At 29.3% G+C, this 20,649-nt stretch overlaps 1 protein-coding gene and 1 long non-coding RNA gene across 4 annotated transcripts in view; one reads left to right on the forward strand and one right to left on the reverse strand.

Moving 5' to 3' along the window:
* The window catches only part of LOC124426068, a 95,878-nt gene extending 85,362 nt beyond the window's left edge, over nt 1-10,516 (reverse strand). Inside the window, exons 1-2 of one of the 3 annotated variants that reach the window (XM_046967340.1) lie at nt 10,432-10,516; nt 9,349-9,899 (exon numbers count right to left, since the gene is read on the reverse strand). The gene's annotated coding sequence lies outside the window, so the exon portion shown is untranslated. Of the gene's footprint in view, nt 1-3,972; nt 3,976-8,814; nt 8,817-9,348; nt 10,026-10,431 lie in introns of those variants that run through there. The other 2 variants (XM_046967343.1, XM_046967342.1) reach the window with 2 other exon arrangements.
* Nucleotides 1-20,649, forward strand: part of LOC124426072 — a 33,258-nt gene that overhangs the window by 7,687 nt on the left and 4,922 nt on the right. Inside the window, exon 3 of the long non-coding RNA XR_006942642.1 lies at nt 12,799-13,009. This is a non-coding gene — a long non-coding RNA (uncharacterized LOC124426072). The remainder of the gene's footprint in view (nt 1-12,798; nt 13,010-20,649) is intronic.

Genomic DNA, 20,649 nt, shown 5'->3' on the forward strand with positions numbered 1-20,649 from the left:
ATTCATTTCAATTTGTATGACCGTCGAGTGCGAACGGACACGGAAATATTCTACTTTACTTTAGCTCTTGTCCATATATATATATATGGATGTATATATGTGTGTGTAGGTGTATATGCTACGTCACCACAAGTACCATATGACAAGCTTTACGCTACAAATCGTAATAGAAGGTACTAGTGTTTCTCGAGTGACCGTTGGATGCTCGACTTCGTACGTACATTTCAAAGCTGTGAAATGTTCTCGAATCATAGGTTTCAAGAGGGATGATAAGAAAGGAGGAGAGATGCTTGTGTGGGTGGAGTTGAGGGTTGTGGTTGAGATTAAGTGTGGGAGCGCTGTCTGGATAGACGATATCATAACGTAACTTCCCACACTGTCTCTCCTTCTCTCTTTCTCTCTATGGAATAAGAAAATGGAGTAATTTATGGTGGAGCAACTGTTTCTTCTTAGACTCAACCCCCTAGACCGTTAAGAAACTATCTCTGTCTCTATCTTTACCTATCCATCTATCTATCTATCTTTCTCTCTCTCTCTCTCTCTCTCTCTCTCTCTCTCTCTATCTATCTATCTATCTATCTATCTATCTATCTCTCTTTCTCTCGTTTTCTTTCTCTTTAGGTTTCTACAGGATCTGCCACTGCCGCTTTGTACGAAATTTAATTTGTCTGGAATAACGAATACGAGAACGAACGAACGAAATTGCAAAACGTCATGACACGTGGAATGACGTTGTTCGTACCAGCGAATTAACTTGACCTCTTCTTTTTTTCTTTATCTTTTCTTTTTTTTTCTTTCTTTCTTTCTTTCTTTCTTTCTTCTCTTTTTTCTTTTCCCCTTATATTTTTCCTCCTCTTTTTCCTTAATCTTTTCCTCATTTTCCTTTTCTTCTTTCTTTTTTCTTTCTTTCTTAGATTTCCTTTACCTTCATTTTGGTTTCTCACCTTCTTTCGGTTCTTTTTTTTTTCTTTTTTTTTTTTTTAGTTATTTATTTATTTATTTGTTTATTTATTTTTGGTCTGTAGGTGTCTCTGGGATACATGGATACATACATACATACATAGATACATAATATATATATATATATATATATATATATTAGAGAGAGAGAAAGAGAAAAGTATCTACATCTCAGATTTTTTTTTCTTTTTATATCCTTTTCTTTCTTCTTACTTCTTTTTTTTATTTTTTTTTTTTTTATTTCGATTTATTACCCTTTCGAAAGAGAGAGAGAGAGAGAGAGAGAGAGAGAGAGAGAGAGAGAAAGGTCTCGGAAGTAATTTTGAATTCTCCATAAATATATATCTAATCCAATTTTCTTTCTTTCTATTTCTCTCCTTTTTTCCTATCTTTTTTTTTTCTTTTTGTTTCTAAAAATAAATCTCTCATGATGTAAAATTTCTAGTGGATGGCTTGCATTCGTTTGCTATTTTTAATAAATTTTTCGTAGCTCTTTCTCTATCTCTCTCTCTCTCTCTCTCTCTCTCTCTCTCTCTCTCTCTCTCTCTCTCTTTTTTTTCTCATATCTTCAGAAACAAACAAATGTATATTATTTATAAACTTCAACGAAACATTGATATACGAACAGTACGCTAATAATCAATAATTATAAATTTATGATAATAATGTCGCGGAGGAAGAATAGAAAAATAAAAAAGAAAAGAAAAGGAAAAAAGAAACAAAAAGAAAAAGCAAGAAAAGTGTTAAAATAGATTGAAAAAAATATCTGCGAAATATCTTCGAAGTAACATAATGCCAACATAAATAATAGATCTAAGATAAAGATCTTTTTCTTTAGAGAAAGGATCACTGATGAAAGTAAAGGAATAAAAAACAAAAAACAAAAAAAAAAAAAAAAGAAAAAAGAAAAGAAAAACAAAACGTAAGGAGAAAAGAAATTGCGATCTTCTTCCATCTTCTTCTTCTTCTTTATCTTTTCTCTGTCATTTTCTTTTTTTTTGTTTTCTTTCTCTTGTTCTTTTTTTTTCTACATCTTACACAGTAGCCGTTCCATTTTAATTTCATCGACTTCGATAACTTTTGTCGTTAAATTCTTCAATCTAACATCTACACCGTGTTCTCGTTTACTCTTAAAAGAGAAATTTCGTAGCAAGATGGAAAATGTAGCCAGCAATCGAGATTGGCTTGTCTTTTTTCCTCCCTCTCTAACTCTCTTCCTCCCTCTCTCTCTCTCTCTCTCTCTCTCTCTCTCTCTCTCTCTCTCTCTCTCTCTCTCTCTCTCTCTCTCTCTCTCTCTCTGTCTCTATTTTTCTCTCTCACACTAAATCTTATGTATCATTTGTCCCCTGCTATACTTTAGGTTCAAGTAGTGCAATATATCACATTATTCCGGTAGGCAAGTAGAATGATATAGGTAGTATATATATATATATATATATATATATATATATACGTGTGTGTATGTGTGAATGTGTGTGTGTGTGTATGTTAGTTGGTGAATGTATATATGTGTATAAATTTCTAGGTCTTCATCGTAGATATTGTAAATCGCATTTAAAAGACTTGACAGATGCGTATATGATAAGAGAAAATAACTTGAAATTTGTATAACTTAAAATAATAATATCCTCATACTTTCTTCGTGACAATATATTGTCTAATTTTCTAAAAAAAAATTACAAAAAATATATTTAATATCAATGTACATACATTTAATTAAATTTACAATAGATCTATATATATATATATTTTTTTTCTCTCTCTCTTTCTCTCTCATTTTAATAATACTTCAAAGGGATGTTTCTCTCTCTCTGTAAAAATGTGCTTTGTATAAGGGGAAAAAAAAATGAAGAAAAAGAAATGAAAAAAAAATCAAGAGAGAAAATCGAACCATACGAATGTGTAACTAAAGTAAAATTTTAAACGAATTCTATTAGAATTTTTTATGTAATTCCTGCATTTATAATGAAATTTGTTTAGTTCTTTTTTTCTCTCTTCTTCTTCTTCTTCTTCTTTTTTCTTTGCTATATTTAAATATGACGTTTTACTTTATATCAATTTTCATTTTATATTAATCTACGAAAGATATTAAGAATTTATATCTCATACAAAAATTTTGCAATATTTTCTATACCAATATTGTGGATGTGAAAAAGAAAAGAAAAGAAAAAAAGAAAAAAGAGAACAGAGGGGAAAAAAAAGAAAGAAAGAAAGAAAGAAGTTGATTTAAATTACTTTCGTCAATACTTTTAATTCATATAAATTCTTTGTCGATTCTAATCAACGAATAAAATTAGAAATACAGTAATATCAAGCATAAAAATTGTCGATAAAATAATATCGATAATTTTACGTGACGAGAAAAAAGGTAATAATAATAATAATAATAATATTAATAATAATAATGTCATTGAAAAAATGAAGCGTATAGAATAATAAATATGAAAAAAAAAACATGATTGTTATGATAGAATAAAACCAAATTGAGGAATTATAATCTGGAATCTATAAGATGCATCTACCCACGTTTTATGATCGTTAATCAAATCCCCGTTGAAACGTAGGATTCATCCATCATGACCATTTCCCTCTTCTTCCTTATTTTATTCATCACACATCTATGATACGATTTGATGATATGTGTGGGTATTTCTGTGTATTTGGATAGGTGTGTGTGTGTGTGTGTGTGTGTATTATGTGTGTATAAATGTGTGTACATACGCGAAAGCTAAAATCGTATTCCATTGGTGAAAACGAATATGACGAATATGACGAATGGATTAATCGAAAGTTACTAAAGCCACGTGACGTTTAAACTACGCACATTTCTGGTTCCCTTTGACCCTCAATTCAAACTCTTGAAATCAACGTTAATAGTTATATCATGTTTGTGCCTTTAATCTTAAAGCTTTAAGGGAACGTTGGTGTTTTGATTTACGACGTTAATTTATATACCAAGGGAACGTGTTATATGTTGGTGAATTATTTTTCGTACGTTAGTTCCGTCGTTACTTTCTTCACAACGTTAGGAAGGATGAAAAAATAAGAGAAAGAGAAATAAGAAGAAGAAGTAGAAGTAGAAGTAGAAAAAAAAAGAGAAAGTAGTAGAAGAGAGAAAGGAAAAAAGAAAGGTACAAATGGTCATAGGTTTGTGTACTAGGGTGAAGGAAAGTCTAGGAAAAAGGGTGTACTTGATACGTGCAAAGAATTTCCTATATTCGTTTTTTTTCCGTTTCTAACGACGCTCACGAAAAAGAGTAGGTGGAACAAACGATTTGATACAAAGAATAGAATGTATAAAGAGAACGAGAGAGAGAGAGAGAGAGAGAGAGAGAGAGAGAGAGAAAGAGAAATGAGAGAGAGAAAGAGAAACGAGAGAGAGAAAGAGAAACGAGAGAGAGAGAGAGATAGAGAAAATTTGTTAGAACATGGAGTAAATTTGTCATTACAGAAAGGAAAAAAGAAAATTAGATTAGGCGAATAATATCAAAAGGTATATAAGAAAGGAAATGACAATAACAGTGGCGTATAAAGTTTGAGTTCAAAAAAAATAAAGCTGAGTTAATTTAAATCTTTAGAGAGAGAGAGAGAGAGAGAGAGAGAGAGAGAGAGAGAGAGAAATTTATTAGGAAAGAGTATATATAAAAAATTGTTACTATAAAAAGAAACGAGAGAAAAATTAAATTATGAATAATATTAAACGATAGATATAAAAAGGAAAATAATAGGGATTTATGAAAATAAATGGCGACGACAATTTTTTTTAAAGTTTAATGGCAAGAAAGGAAACGAGAACAAAAAAAAAATATATATATATATATATATATTTTTTATCGCATTGCGTTTCAAAGTTTTAAGTATAAAAAAAAAAAGAAAGAAAAGAAAGAGAGAGAGGGAGAGAGAGAGAGAGAGAGAGAGAGAGAGAGAGAGAGAAATAGATGTAATAAAAATAGATTCTTTTTATTCTTTAGAATAATATTGGATAAGAAAAAGAAAAAAGAGAAAGAAAAGGAGGGGAAATAAAATGATGATAAAAATGTCGTAATTCTAAAGTTTTAGAAAAGAAACGGAGATAGAAAAATTTTTTTGAGGAAAAATTTTATAAAAATAACCACGTACATATATATGTGTGTGTGTGTACGCGCGTGTGTGTGTGTGTGTATGTATTAATATATGGATAATTCCAACAATTTATATTTCTAATATCGTATAACAATATCAATGCTTATTTTCCCCTCGATATTTCTAATACTAAATTATGTTTTGTAAATGGATAAAAAAAGTTAAGTTCATCTAACGTCATCTAAAAATACGATTTTTCCCGTGTTCTTGTTACGCTGACGCGCATTAAAAAAAAATTACGTCGATGGTTCGATTATCTTCTTTTATCTCTTTTTTTTTTCTTTCTTTTTTTTATTCTTTTTTTTTCTCCTTTCTTTTCCTTTCTTTTTCTTCTTATTATTCTTCCCAACGTACATACGTATATATAATACATAAACTTATCATATACACATTTGTAACACTTACATATATATATATATATATATATATATATATATATATATATATATATATATATATATGAGTTATAAAATGGCTACGATATATTGTATCGATCGTATTTTTCAATATTCCAAGAGTCTAATTTATTTTTCCATTATCAAAGTGATATCGAAACGAAATTTTATTTTTAGATTATCTCGTTTATCGTTATTAACACCCATATTTATACTTGGACATATTCGATGTTGGATAAAAATAATATTTCATTTATGAAAAATCGAACCGCGTTTGTTTGTATATGTACATATGTACAATATGACGTTGTTTCGATCGAATCGATAAAAAAGCCCGATGTGTGTTATCTCCTTTATTCTCTTTTTTTTCTTTTTTCCTTTTTTTTTTTTCTTTTTTTTTTTTTTTCAAGAAAAACCACGTAAATATTCTTCCTCCTTTTCACAATTTGACTGTCACTTTATACACGGGGATATCTGAGGAAGGAAAAGGAAAGAAGAAGAAAAAAAGAGAGAGACAAAAAAAAAACGTACGATATTCGTACATAAAGCATATACATAACATATACTACATATCGATTTCCATATGTGCATACATATTAGATTTCAATACGTATAAGCGTGGACTTTTTATCTTACGAAATATTTTCTTTTCAATTTCTCTTACGAGTTTTACTTATTTTTATTTGTTTTTTGTCTTTTGTTTGTCTGTTTGTTTATTGGATTTCTTTTTTTTTTCTTCTTCTTCTTCTTCTTTTTCATTTTTAATCCATCGATAGCGGAATTAACATTTTGTAAATCGTCCAATATTTCGATATTTTTCGAAGAATTTTTGTTATTTTTCTACTCGTTCACAAACACACACACACACACACACACACATATGTACACCCATTGTACTCCCTTAGACTTATTAGGAATTATTAAAACTTTTGATGGTTTGATGGTTTTTGAAACATTAAAATGCAACAACGGTGGTTATCGATGATCGATACACACGATTATTACACAGCTTTTTTTATGTATAATATAGTAACATCTAGATCGATATAATTCTGTATTGATATTTACAAGATATTTCGAGTATAATGTGTGTAATTAAAAAGAAAAAAAAAAAAAAAAAAAAACAAAGATATATTGCAAATTGTAATATCAATTTTATATGCGGGTATGTTGATTTAGAAAGAAGAAAAAAAAGAAGGAAGTATTACTTGTAAACTCCATTAAGTGATAATTTTATAGATATCCTGATAAAATACTAATAAACAAAAAAAAAAAAAAAAAAACAAAGGAAAAATAAAGAAACCGAATGAGAAAAAAATTTTTTTTTTCTTTTTTTTAAATAAAATAAAATAAATTTTCTAAATAAAAAATAAATAAAAATCATATATATTTATATATAGATTGGAACTGTACGATCATGCATTATTATTCGATCTATATCTATATAGTGTCATAAAACTTCAAAAGAATTTTATTCTTCGAAGTTCGTAAATATTAACGATAGGGTTGTCCCAAATCTCTATCAGAGTTTTTATGATCTGTATATATTACTCGTCGTCGTTTTTAACAAACGAACGAAAGAACGAAAGAACGAAAGAACGAAAGAACGAAAGAAAGAACGAACGATATCGATCTTGAAAATATTCATCGGTCGGAAATAAATTTCACTTTTAATATAGTGGATAGCAAGTGTCATATAGCAGAAAGTATTAGACCGATATTGGCCAATAGTATCGATCGATATCGGATGCTGGCCAATATATTACAAACGAGTTTCGTCCTACATGACGAAAGAGAGTCCTATCACTTTCGCGACATCTCGAAAGTTAATTAACAACGTATGAAACAATTTTCATCGATTTCCAACTCCCTTCTCCCACCAGCCTAACCGCCTACTACCCACTCTTACGCCACCACCTAGTCCCACCCTCATTCTATTCCTCGGATGATAAGATAATCGTTAATATTTAATTGTTACGTCAAATTTGATAACTCGTTCGGACGAAGTTAATGGATTTTTTTTTCTATTCGTAACCACATTAAAATTATATTAATAGCATGAGGGAACATGAGGGAAGTTGTGGTATTATTGTAAAAAAAAAAAAAAAAAAGAAAAGAAAGAAGATATGAAATCCACGAAATGGGAAACATTTCGTATATGGAGTGTGACGACACGATTCTCGTAACGGGGATAGAAGCGTGAAAGAAAATTTACAAAAGTGCAAGATGTCTTATTTATATTGAAATAATTTACTTATGTTTCGTGTCTATCAAAAAAAAAACCAAAAAAAAAAAAAAAAAAAGAAAGAAAGAAAAAAATGATAAAAGAATTATATTAATTCGAAAGTTACGTAGTATCGTTTTCAAAGACAATGAGAACTTTTTGATGCAAGATAAGAATTAATTTCTTCAATGATAAAATTATAATGGATAATTTGAAAAAAGAAAAAAAAATATACTGACGTATCTATACGACCGAATTTTCTTTTTTCTCTTTTTTTTTTTTGGTTTTTCTTTTTGGTCATATTCTTAAAATGTAATCGTATTACGCGAAATGATGATGATACTATTGCACGAAGATCATGAGAAACTTCGAATGTAAGATTTAACGTAACTTTTTCTTTTCCTTTCTTTTCTTTCCCTTCTTTTCTTTTTTTTTCTTTTTTTTTTTTTTCTTTCAAAATGATCAAACGTTAACGTACAAATTTACAAAATACGTCTGTATTTCAATCGAATCTTTTCATGTATCTTGAAACAAAAGATATAAACAAACGACGAAGATTAACCGTTAAAGAAAAAAAAAAAAGATATAAAAAAAAAGAGAAAGAAAAGAAGGAGAAAGGAAAGCGTTGAAAAGAAAGAAAGAAAAAAAAGAAAAAGAGAAAATACATAAAAGACTTCTGACATAGGAAGGGAGTACGATTGATTTTCTGTCAATGAAATGAAAGTAAAAATGCATAAATGCATGATGAGTGTGCGAATCAAAATTTACACATGACGTTTTAAAAAATGTATCACTTTTTTCCTTTTAATTTTTTGTCTTTTTAATTTCTTTTTTTTTTTTTTTCTTTTCGTTCGAAGAAACAAGATCTCATTTCATTACGATCAAAGTAAGAGAGAAAGAGAAAGAGATAGAGATAGAGAGAGAGAGAGAGAGAGAGAGAGAAAAATGGAAAGAACATCGAACAACACATGTATTCCTCTCTCTCTTTCTCTTTCTCTCTCTCTCTCTCTCTCTCTCTCTCTCTCTCTTTCTCTCTCTATTTTTCTCGTATCGCACTCACGTTCACATCGATACGATCAGATCGCGTGTCACGTCGACTTATCCTTATTCAACTTCTTCGAGGGCGAAAAAGGAATTGGAAAAGCAAGGCACCATGGCGTCGCACGGTGGCTTCGCCATTAATCGCGTTGCACGTTCTCTCGTGAGAACGATAACGAGAGAATGAGAAGGCCATAAATGTCGATTGATTAACGTTTTCTTATCCGCAAAAAGGCAGAACATTAACATTAACGTCTTGTGAATAATTTCCTGATAAGCCTTTTCTTATATATCGATAAAATCAGAATAACCATGGGAATATAATTGTAATAAGAATAATGATAATAATAATAACAACAACAACAACAACAATAATAATAATAATAATAATAATAATGGTAATAATAACAACAACAACAACAAATAACAACAACAACAACAACAACAACAAACAGTGTAAATATGTAATAATATAGTAGTAGTAGAATAGTAGTAGCAGTAGTAGTAGTATGTAGTAGTATTAGTAGTGGTAGTACCAGTAGTAGGAGTAGTAGTAGTAGTGGTAGTAGTAGTAGTAGTAGTAGTAGTAGCAGGGTTGTTTTCACGTACCTGTTACGTCGTCTGAGTCGGCTCTTTCCCGCTTGCACACACACACTCTCTCTTTCTCTTTCTCTCTCTCTCTCTCTATCTCCCTATCTATCTATCGCTGTCTTTCTATCTGTCTCTCTCACTTTCTCTCTCTCTCTTTCTTTTTCTCTCCCTCACAACGAGATCACACAAATCGAATCTACTTTTAAAGATTCCAACGAAGTCTATCAAAGCCCTCTTCCCCTCTTTCCTTTTTTTCTTGTTTTCTTTTTTTTTTTTTTTTTGTTACACAAACCCCTCTTTTCTTCTTTCTGTTTTTTCACTTCTTTTTTCACTTCTTCTATTTCTCCTTCTTCTTCTTCTTATTCTTCTTCTTCTTCTTCTTCTTCTTCTTCTGCTTTTATCTTGCGTTAATTATACTCGTTAAAAATCGCGTCGAAAGGGAGATCCCGTAAATGAGAAAGGACGGATCACCACTTGAAAATCGACGATTCCAAATATGACACAAAAGAGATAACGAATGAACTTATTCGGCAGCCGTATTTTCACGAATTCTCGAAGACGATTATATTCTAAAGATAGAGAAAGAAAGATAGATTCGTTCATACGATTGCGATTATTTTTTTGTCCTCCCTCTTTCTCATTATCTCTCTCTCTCTTCCTTTCTCTCACTCTCACTCTCACTCTCACTCTTTGACTCTTTTTCTCTCTCTCTCTCTCTCTCTCTCTCTCTCTATATATATATATATATATATATATATATATATATATATATTTATATATATATATATGTGTATATATATATATATTTATCTTTTTATTTGTTTAATTTTTTTTCTCTTTCTCCTTCTACGTCTCTCTTTCCTTCCCTTTTTTTTTCTACAATCGTTTTTATCTTTCTTTTATATATATATATACATATATATTTATTTATTTATTTATTTATTTGTATATTTATTTATTTGTATATTTATTTATTTATTTATTTAATTTTTGGTTCTATTATTTCTTTCTCTTTCTCTCTCTCTCTCTCTCTCTCTCTATCTTTCTCTCTCTCTCTCTCTCTCTCTCTCTCTGTATATATATATAGGCTGGCACTAGTACAGAGGCCGACGGACGCAAAAGGCTCGCGTCGCGACGCCGTTCTGACGGCCGTCGGCGTCCCATCGCCTCGACCCGGCCGTACCAGGCCTCGCACCCTCTCTCCTACCCTCTCTTTTACTCTGTCTCTCTCCCCCTCTCTTTCTCTTTAAACTCGCGGCGCAAGCGTGCTCTCTCCAAGTACCCCACAACGCGCGCTTCTTCTCATCCACAGAAATTTACGCACCGACTTACACTCACTCTCTCTCACTAACTCTATCATGAGTAACTACTCACAGCACAAAGATCTTAAATGGGATATTTCTTTTCTTTTCTTTATCTTTCCTTTTTTATTTTTTTTTTCCTTTTTTCTTTTTTTTTTTTTTTATTTTTTTTTACTCTCTTACCCCTTTCTCTTTCTTTCTCTTTCAATTCATTCATTCTCCCTCTTCTTCGTCCTTCTTTCTATCTTCTTCTTATTTTTTCTTTCTTCTTTTATTTTTTATTTATTTATTTTTTTTTTCTTTTGTTTCCCTTTTATCTTCATCTCTATCCCAATTGCCATCTTCCGTAGAGATTTCTTTTTAAAGGTGGTGGTAGAGAATAATGGTATCCTCTTGAGGAATCAATTTTGAGTATTTCTTCCCTTTTTTTTTTTTTTTTTTTTTTTTTTTATTTATTTTCTTATTTTTTATTCTATTTTATTCTGTTTTTTCTTTCCTTTTTTTCTTTTCTTTCTTTCTTTTTTTTTTCTTTTCTTTTCTTTTCTTTTCTTTCATTAGAAAGTTCGTTCGACGAGCGACAAGTTCGTAATTTTTAATTAAAGTTTTTTCGAAGATTTTTATTATATCAATTTGTTGTTGCACTGTAGATAGTTATTCCGAGGATAAAATTGTTTCACTTTTGATGGTGGTTTATTACTGTTCGCTAGTTGCAAGGATAATTTTTTTCAACTTTCGAACTAAAATAAATGCTATATATTTGCTATATATTTTACATTCACACACACGCACGCACACACACACACACACACATACACATATATATATAATTTATCTTTAATATTACATGATTTTTACCAGCTAATTCGGTAAAGAAAAAATTGTATAAATTTTAATTTCGTATTAACGAGAAACGTTAAATCATTATGATAAGATAATTATTTATTAATAAAAATATTTATCAATGCTGGAGTAAACAGAAGGAAAAAAAGATATGCTCAGAAGTATTATTGTTAATTAAGAGTCTTAATATTGTCATCGATCGTAAACAATTTTAATAGGTGTTAAGTGTCAATTATAAAAAAAAAATGTTTTCAATTCGATCATTTTATTATCGTTCGACGCAATTTGTCGTACATTTATTTGTTATTGTTGTTGTTATCATTGGTACTTTTTTTATAAAAGAAAAAAAAAGAAAGAAAAAGAAAAAACAAAAAAATGTAAGCAAGTATTAGAATAAAAAATATTTATAATATATAGAAGAATAAGAATTGAGCAAAAGTTTCGAAGTTATTGCTGTTGTTGTTGTTGTTGTTGTTATTGTTTTTTTCTTTTTTGTAAAAAAGAATAAAAATGAACGATGAAATGAAACGAAGTAGTAAAAAATTTCAATAAATGTAATAAAATAGTCGCATCATTTGGATGCGACATTTTCTTTGCTATTCAACAAAACAAGGTAAGCAAGATTGAGATAGGACTCTGGGAGTGGCTTGCTGAGATAAGGAGGTAATATTACTGTTTACGATACGGTAGCTAGGTGTCTCTCGATCTTCACAGAGCAAGACCGATCTCTCTCGAGCCATTCCGTAGGATGATGATAGAAGCGAGATATTATCTTTGATCGATACTCCTGACTTGGTCTAGTCTTTTAGATTTATCAAGATCACATTTTTTCCGATTTCTTTTTCTATTATTTTATCAAAAGAAAATATTAATCCCGGGGACGTGCAAGGATTTTTTTCTCTCTTTTTTTCTCACTCTCTCTCTCTCTCTCTCTCTCTTTTCAATATTGAGCCGAATGAAAGGGAATTTTTTTTTTTATAACTATATACGTATGTGTATGTGTGTATGTGTGTTTGTGTTTGTGTGCGTGTATGTTTGCGCGTGTCTGTGTTTAATTGCATATAGATAAACGAAATAAAATGATCAAACATATATTCTAAAAAAATCTTCATTTTTATTTCTTTAAATAATGATTACTTCTCTATATATTAGTATGACACTGAAAGAATATATATAAAAATATTTTCAAGAAATATATATATATATATATATATATATATATATTTAAGAAATACATATATACATATATGTACATATACATGTACACATATTTAATTCTATATAAAGTAAGATCGTAAGTTTCTAAATTGCCAACTCGTGTTTACAGATTTATATCCACGCACACGTGAATGCACGAGAAGAGAGAGAGAGAGAGAGAGGCAGAGGGAAATTTAAACAGGACTTTTGAAACTCGTTGCACACACTGATGCTCGACATGACGAATTAGAATCTGCTTCTATTGCGAAACGTGAGTGTATGTATATGGTATCTACATGGATATCTAACAGTAAGGAAGGTCAACCACGACAAAGAGAAATGTAAGTGGATAGGCAAGGGATAAACTTTAATGTCTCACCATATACGTTGTGCTTCTCTTATCGCCGGATTTACTGTTCATCGATGGCTCGATCTGTATTTATCGTTGTTGAACGTGAACTCTCTACGATTTGCCATCTCCGTACCCTAATATACTAATTCTTCACTTCCCTCTAATTCTTCCTTTTTTTCTTTCTCTTTTATTTCGTTTTTTAGTACCTAATATCATTGTATACTCATCGATAATTCAACAGACTATTGGCTTATATATTGGTATATATATATATATAGATATATATATATATATATATACGAAGATATAATTTTCCTGAGATATTGATCCATTCTATTTTCTTCTTATTTTTCTTTTTTAATCTTTCTTTCGATTCATTTTCTTCACTTTTATTTTCCTCTCTTTTTTATTGTTTTTTCTTTTTTTTTTCTCTTTCTTTTTTTTTTTGTTTAATTTTTGCTCTTCCACAATATTACTCATTAACATTTAGGTATATTTGAATTATAAATCGCGAAATTAACTTTATCATTCGACGAATCAAATGCTTTTTTAAATATCTTTTATTTTGGCTCTGTTTTTTTTTTTGCTCTTTTTATTTTATTACTTTTTTTTTTATGAAATTTTCTATTTAATCTGTATTTATCTTTTTCGTTTTCAATCTCCTTCATTCAAGATAATGATACTGTTGAATAATTATAATTAACTCGCTAGAGGCTATTAATTTTTACTAAAACTTTTTCCTATTCATTTCATTTTTTTTATTTATTTATCTCACTAATTTCTTTTTTTTTCTTTCTTTCTTTCTTTCAACACAGACTCTACTATTGGGGTTTTTTTTTTTTTTTATCTTTTTTATATTCGATGACATCGAATTTTATAATATTTTGTTTTCCTTTTACTCGTTTTCTTTCCTTGTTCTCTTTTTTGTTTTCTCTCTTTTTTTCCTCTCTCTCTCTCTCTCTCTCTCTCTCTCTCTCTCTGCTTCCTCTTCATTCGCATTTATTTTTTTATTCTCACTTTCCCCAAAGACGAGATCCTTGGTCGTAAAAAATTTAGAAATAATTCAGGAAAAGCGAGGGATCAAATTCATTGAGCCATTTCTGTTACGAACGTATATAATGTTGTTTTTTTCCTTTTTCTTTTTTTTCTTTTTTTTTCTCTGCAAAATTTGTTTCATCGCATTTTCGGTCGTATTTCTCTGGTTTCTTTCTTTCTTTTTTTAAATTTCTATTTCATTCATCTCGCAATGAGACTGTTCTGACGTACTTACCAATAACTCAACAGGCGTTACATCAATAACCGCATTCTTGGCGTTCCTGATTGGTAGGAATTTTCAATACTCTTGAAAAATTTCAATAATCCGACGCGTAAAAGCACAAACCCCCACGAGACCTTCCGTTTTCGAAACGAGTCGTTTGAAGTAGATGAAAAGAAAAATAGAAAGAGAGAAAGATAGGATGAAATCACTGACAGAAAGAGTGAGACAGAATGAGAGAGATAGACAGACAGACAGAGAAAGAGAGAGAGGGAGAGAGAGAGAGAGAGAGAGAGATGAGAGAGAGAGAGAGAGGGAGGATAAAATCACTGATAGAGAAAAGAATAAAGAAAGAAAGAGAAAAAGAAACGAATGCATTCGCGAAGATGTATCTCACGACACGCGTCTTCTCTCATCTCGTCTTGTCTTTTCTCATCTTTGAATTCGCAAAATACAATGGCGAAGTACAAAAAAAGAAAATCCTCAGGATCCTTGAAACGCGTTGTAAATTTTTAAAAATAAAACGGAAAAAGAAAGAGAGGTAAAAATATGTATATGAAAATCGACGAATAAATTTTCCAACGGAAAGTTTATGACTTTACTTTAACTTAAACAAGAGCAACAGTCAAAACGAGTGAAATTTACATTTTCTCCGTTATACCTCCGGCCACTATGTATCGCTTGCTTGCTTATACGAATTCACCATTCACCGGTTTATCGTATTTCACGTAATTGCGTAAAATAGGATTATTGATTAAATCATAAAATGGTAATAGTGCAGGTAAATATTGTAAATATTCGAACAATGCAAATTTTTACGTGTAAAAAAAAAAAAATATGGAACACGTATGGAAAATCTTTTTCCCTTTCTCTTTTTTTTTTTTTTTCTTTTTTTTTCTTTCTTTGTTTTTGTTCTCTTTCAATTACGAAATTTCTCTATGCGGAGGAGAATAATTTTATCGTGGAGATTATCGTAGCGGATAAATTGATAAAATTATATATTGATTCTTTACGAAGCTTACGATTTTTTGTTAAAAAAAAAAAAAAAAAAAGAAAAAGAAAAAAAAAATTTTATATATATATATCCTACGAACTGTATTAAACAGATGTTAAAACGGAAGAATAAAAGTGGGGAAAAAATGTATATTATTTATTTCTTCGTTTTTTTTTTCTTTCTTTTTTTTTCACAAAATTAAATAAAAACGTTAAACTTGTTGGACGTATATATGTATGCATGCATGTATGTATGTATGTATATATGTATGTATGTATGTATATATGTATGTATATATGTATGTATGTATGTATGTATGTATGTATGTATATACATTAGTCAGCGCGTTAAAATAAATTTAAATATTATCTCCTTCGATCGAAGTCAAATTGTAATTTAGAAGGGTGTGGATTTAGAAGTATAAGAAGAACGGAAAAAAATAAAAAAAAAAAAAAAAAAAGAATTTAGAAAAAAAATTAAATTTAGAAAAAAATTAAATCTTGAACGTTACATTGCCGTTAATTTTCAACTTTTTGATATTCAAACCCTACAACTGCAGACAATATTTCCTTCTTCTTTCAACAATTCGATATATTCTGCTTATTTTTTTTTTCTTCTCTTTCTCTCCTGGATTTTTTTCTTGATAAAATTCTTCCCTTTATTTCATTGAAAATACCTGAGAAAGAAATTTCTCTCTCTCTCTCTCTCTCTCTCTCCCTCCCACACCCTCTCTCTCTCTCTCTCTCTGTCTTTCTTTCGTAAAAAAGAAAAAGAAAAACTGAGAATAAGAAAATAAGAAGAAATAAGAGAACATAAAAAATTCGATTCACATATATTTATCAGTTTCTTAAAAAAAAGCTCGTGCTATCGATCGAACGTCAAGTATTTATATATGTATCACTATATTTTCTTGATTACGTAGCTTCATCTTGAAAAGAGAAGATCGATGAACGTACAATGTCCGCCTATACTGTTGGTTATTGATACGTTCTAAGGATATAAAAGGTAATTTTCGTTCGCCTTTAGTATCCTTTTCTAAATGGATCTACCAATTCGTTTGATTCGAACTAAAAGACTTTTGAGAGAGAATAGATCAGTATAGGTAACATAAAGTATGGTAACATCATTATAGGAGAGTAATCTTTCGCCATCTGAATGGAATCCGTTCAATCGGATTGATCTCGACGATTTATCTTATAAATCTTACATTCACATATATACATACGTATATACATATACATATATATATATATATATATATATATATATATACATATACATATACATATACATATATGCATTGTGATAAATTAATACCGTTTAGTAAGACATTTTTCTAACATCTCTTTACTTTTCTTGAATTTCTCTTTTCATTTATCTTACGATACACGTACATAGGCCATTTGTAAAAATTTCATAGTTTCTTTTTTTTCCCCCTCTTTTTTTCCTTTTTACCCTCAATCCTTCACGTTTAATTCTAATTTCGCATATCTCAAAATAATTTTGAAATTATGCAATTGGGATGCCATTCATCCGAGACAGACTTTGAACATCTGTCATTTATATGGAAAATGAATAATTTTTAAATCAAAGAAATACTGTATATTCTTTGATATGTCGGAAATGATAATCAATAGATTTGAAAACGCATTTTCAATTCTGTCGATAGAAAAAAAAAAAAGAAAAAAAAAATTAAAATTCATTAATCATGCAATAAGTAAATTGTTTTAATTGACCATTGAAAGTTGATCTGTGATATCTTAAAATCTCACAGATACAATTAGGATTAAAAAAAAAAAAACGTGTCGTCGTTTTAAGGATTATTTAATTTATAGATTGAAAAGATAAAAGTAATGAAAAATAAAAAAGAAATTTTTCACAATTTAAAAATTCTCATAGATAATTGTTCATAGTTTTACAATCATTTTATCTGTATATGTGTATGTATATCAAACACGTAAACGTGTGCGCGTTTTATCATTGAACAAATTACATTTTCAATTTTCTTATTATCAAACAAACGATTACGGAATAAAAATGACATTCATAATGTTATTTACTTTTAGATAGATACATCATTGTATTTGTCACGTATTCGTTATAAATATGTGTGTAAAAATTACTATAGAAAAGTATCGATGTTTCTCGTTATACAAAATGGATTTGGCGAAATAATATAGGACAAAGAATAAAGGGAGAGAGAGAGAAAGAGAGAGAGAAAGAGAGAGAGAAAGAGAGAGAGATAGAGAGAGAGAGAGAGAGTTCCTACCTTTAGGAATAAATAAACACAAACGTATATCTCATGATTGGCCAATAAGAAAAACTTACAACATTCTTCTGTGTCCCTTCCCAAAGGTAAGACGTACTATGTAATGAATATTTAATATTTCTTTATGCGTATAAAGAAGCATTCATATTTTAACATATTACATTTTTATTATTCATTCATGAATAATAACGAGAAAGAAAAAGAAACCCATCCCGTCCCCCCTCCTACCCTCACCTTTCCCCCATAACATTATTGGGTCCGTCACGTTTCCGCAATATTCGAAATATTATTATACCCTCAAAGTGACATATTTAATTGTGAAATAGAATCGTAGAGATAACAAGGATATTCAACAGCATCATACAGAGAGAGAGAGAGAGAGAGAAAATCCTCGTTATAAAAAGTTATTGACCAAATCATTAACTTGTCACATTTTCATAATATACACACTTTATTAACACCCACACCCACAACCACATCCAAACCCACACACACACACTTACACACATATATATATATATATATACTGATATATTGAATTGTAGAATCATAGTAATAACAAGAAAATTTAATAGATTAGAAAAGGAAAAAAGAGAGAGTGAGAGAGAGAAAAAGAGAGAAAGAGAGAGAGAGAGAGAGAGGGAACGTTCTCTATAAAACAAATTATTTATCACAGGTATAATTCACAATTAGTGTCCAACAATTTCTCCTATAACTTTTTCGAATGAGATACGATACTAGATTGTACTTACATACATAACATTAATGATATAGTTGTAAAATAACGATAAGTACGTATCATGATTTTTCTCTTTCTTTTTCTTTCGCCATTATACTCCTTAAAACGGACAATAGATGCCTTTTCTTACACACTTTACACACACACACACTCTCTCTCTCTCTCTCTCTCTCTCTCTCTCTCTCTCTCTCTCTCTCTCTCTTTCTGGTTTTTTTTCTTTCTCTACACACTTCTTTTTAATTCCTGCCGCTAAAAGGTTAAGAGCATTGTCGTAAAGATAAAAAAGAAAAAAATAAAAAAAAAAAAAAAAAAGAACAAGAAGAAAATAAAATACTAATAAAACATAAAAAGGTAAAAGAAAGAAGAAACAAATACGAGCGACTTAATATTATTTACTTATTTACTTACTGACTATACTTACTAACTTATTTATGTACTTTACTTATTTACTTACTTACTTACTTACTTACTTATTTACACTAAAGTTTGTTAATTCATTTTGTTAAGTCGTTGTAAAAAAATGTCTCCTTTAAGAAAATGAAGAACAAAAGAGTATATATTACGTTTAGCCCACGCATGATCCTTTGATTAATTGCATACTAACCTTTAGAGAAAATCGATCTTGAGATCGGAACTCGAGCATGTAAATACGTGGGTTATTAGCTTGTTTGGATTTCTATACACGCGCATTTCACGTTTCCCACGCATAGGGTTCTATGATAGTAGAGAGATGCCTGCTTGAAATTGACCATTGATATCGAATACGTAGCGCTCTATATAGAGATATATTTGAAACATTCTACGCATAATTGACTAACATTGTGTAAATACGATCGCCTCTCTGATATATCCTCCACCTTCGAATACCACCCACCCTTCAATCCTCTATCAACTATCTTCATCTCTCTCTCACACACACACACACTCTCTCACTTTTTTCATCCCTTCGAAATCACTCTTATTCCTATAACATCCCTTCCTTCCTTCCTTCCTTCCTTTCTCCATCATTTTCCCTTACATACCATCATATTTTTTTAATCCTCCGTTTTATCCTTTTCTTTGTTGTTTGTACGGTTTGTTCTCCCTTGTCTTTTTCTTCGCTCGGATTTTTTCTTCTTTTTTTCTCTTTTGTTCCTTTTTCATTTATAATATTTATTATTGTGTTTATTCCTATTCTTTTCTTTTTTTTTTTTTTTTTTTTTTTTTTTTTTTTTTTATCGAAGATGAAAACGAGCAGTAGTAGCAGCAGCTGTTTCTAACAGAACCGATAAACTCGGAGACAAGCTATCAAAAGCTTATCCGAGCGTTGGATAAATAGATAGTCTGACAATTTTTGATTAAATAAAAAGGTCTATTTTCTTCTTTACTACGTCATCCTGCGTTATATATCTTTCTTACGTTAATAAGTAGGAAGTAATATTTACGTAATAGCTTGTAACTACTTGTAAATTATTGCAAGTCTTTTGGACGAATTAAAAAGGTACGGTTTTTTTTTTTTGGGACGTAGTAAGTTGGGAAGATGGCGTATAAATTTTGTCGAAGTTATTTTTTTCTTTTAATGCTTTCTTTTGTGTTTTCTCTTTTCTTTTCTTTTTTTTTTTTTCTTTCTTCAATTCGACGCAATCTTACCAACGGTGTAATTTTGTATTATTTATTTCTATATCTTCTTTTCTTTCTTCTTAATTTGATTTCATTTAATCATGAAAAAAAAAAAAGAAAGAAAATTAACTGTTACTTCGTATCGTAGAAAATTAATTTTATTACATATACGTACAATTATAGCTCAATTATACCTGATATATGCAACAGAATAAATTTCATATTTTAATATATTATAATATTCGTTTATATTTAGCAAAGAGATTAGATTATAGAAGACTAATGAAAAATCAATATCGAAAAATTATATTTTTGTCGAAAATTTAAAATAGAATTTATAAATATATGGATTAGGTCATTTGTTTTTTTTTGTTTTTTTTTTTATAAATAAAATTTTTATCAATAAAAATGACTTCACTTGAATAATAATTAATTTTTAATTATAAAAAAGGAGCATACATATCGTAATGAAAATGTTTATATAAAATAAATTCAATTGAATAATTAATTTATCATATATATATATATATATATAAAATTATTATTAACAAAATTATTAATAATCAATTGCAATTACGGAAAGTAGTATGCATGGATATTTTAACGATAGAAATTTTCAATTGAAAATTTAATATTAAATAATGATTAATCAATGACTATTAAAAATTAACATGGTACTTTCATATATATGAGTAATAAAAATTTTTATTTATATTTTGATGTTATAATTGAACAATTACTTTATAATACTTTAATATATTTAAGCGATTATT

The sequence above is a fragment of the Vespa crabro genome, chromosome 8, assembly GCF_910589235.1.
Source record: "Vespa crabro chromosome 8, iyVesCrab1.2, whole genome shotgun sequence".
NCBI classification, from domain to species: Eukaryota; Metazoa; Arthropoda; class Insecta; order Hymenoptera; family Vespidae; genus Vespa; species Vespa crabro.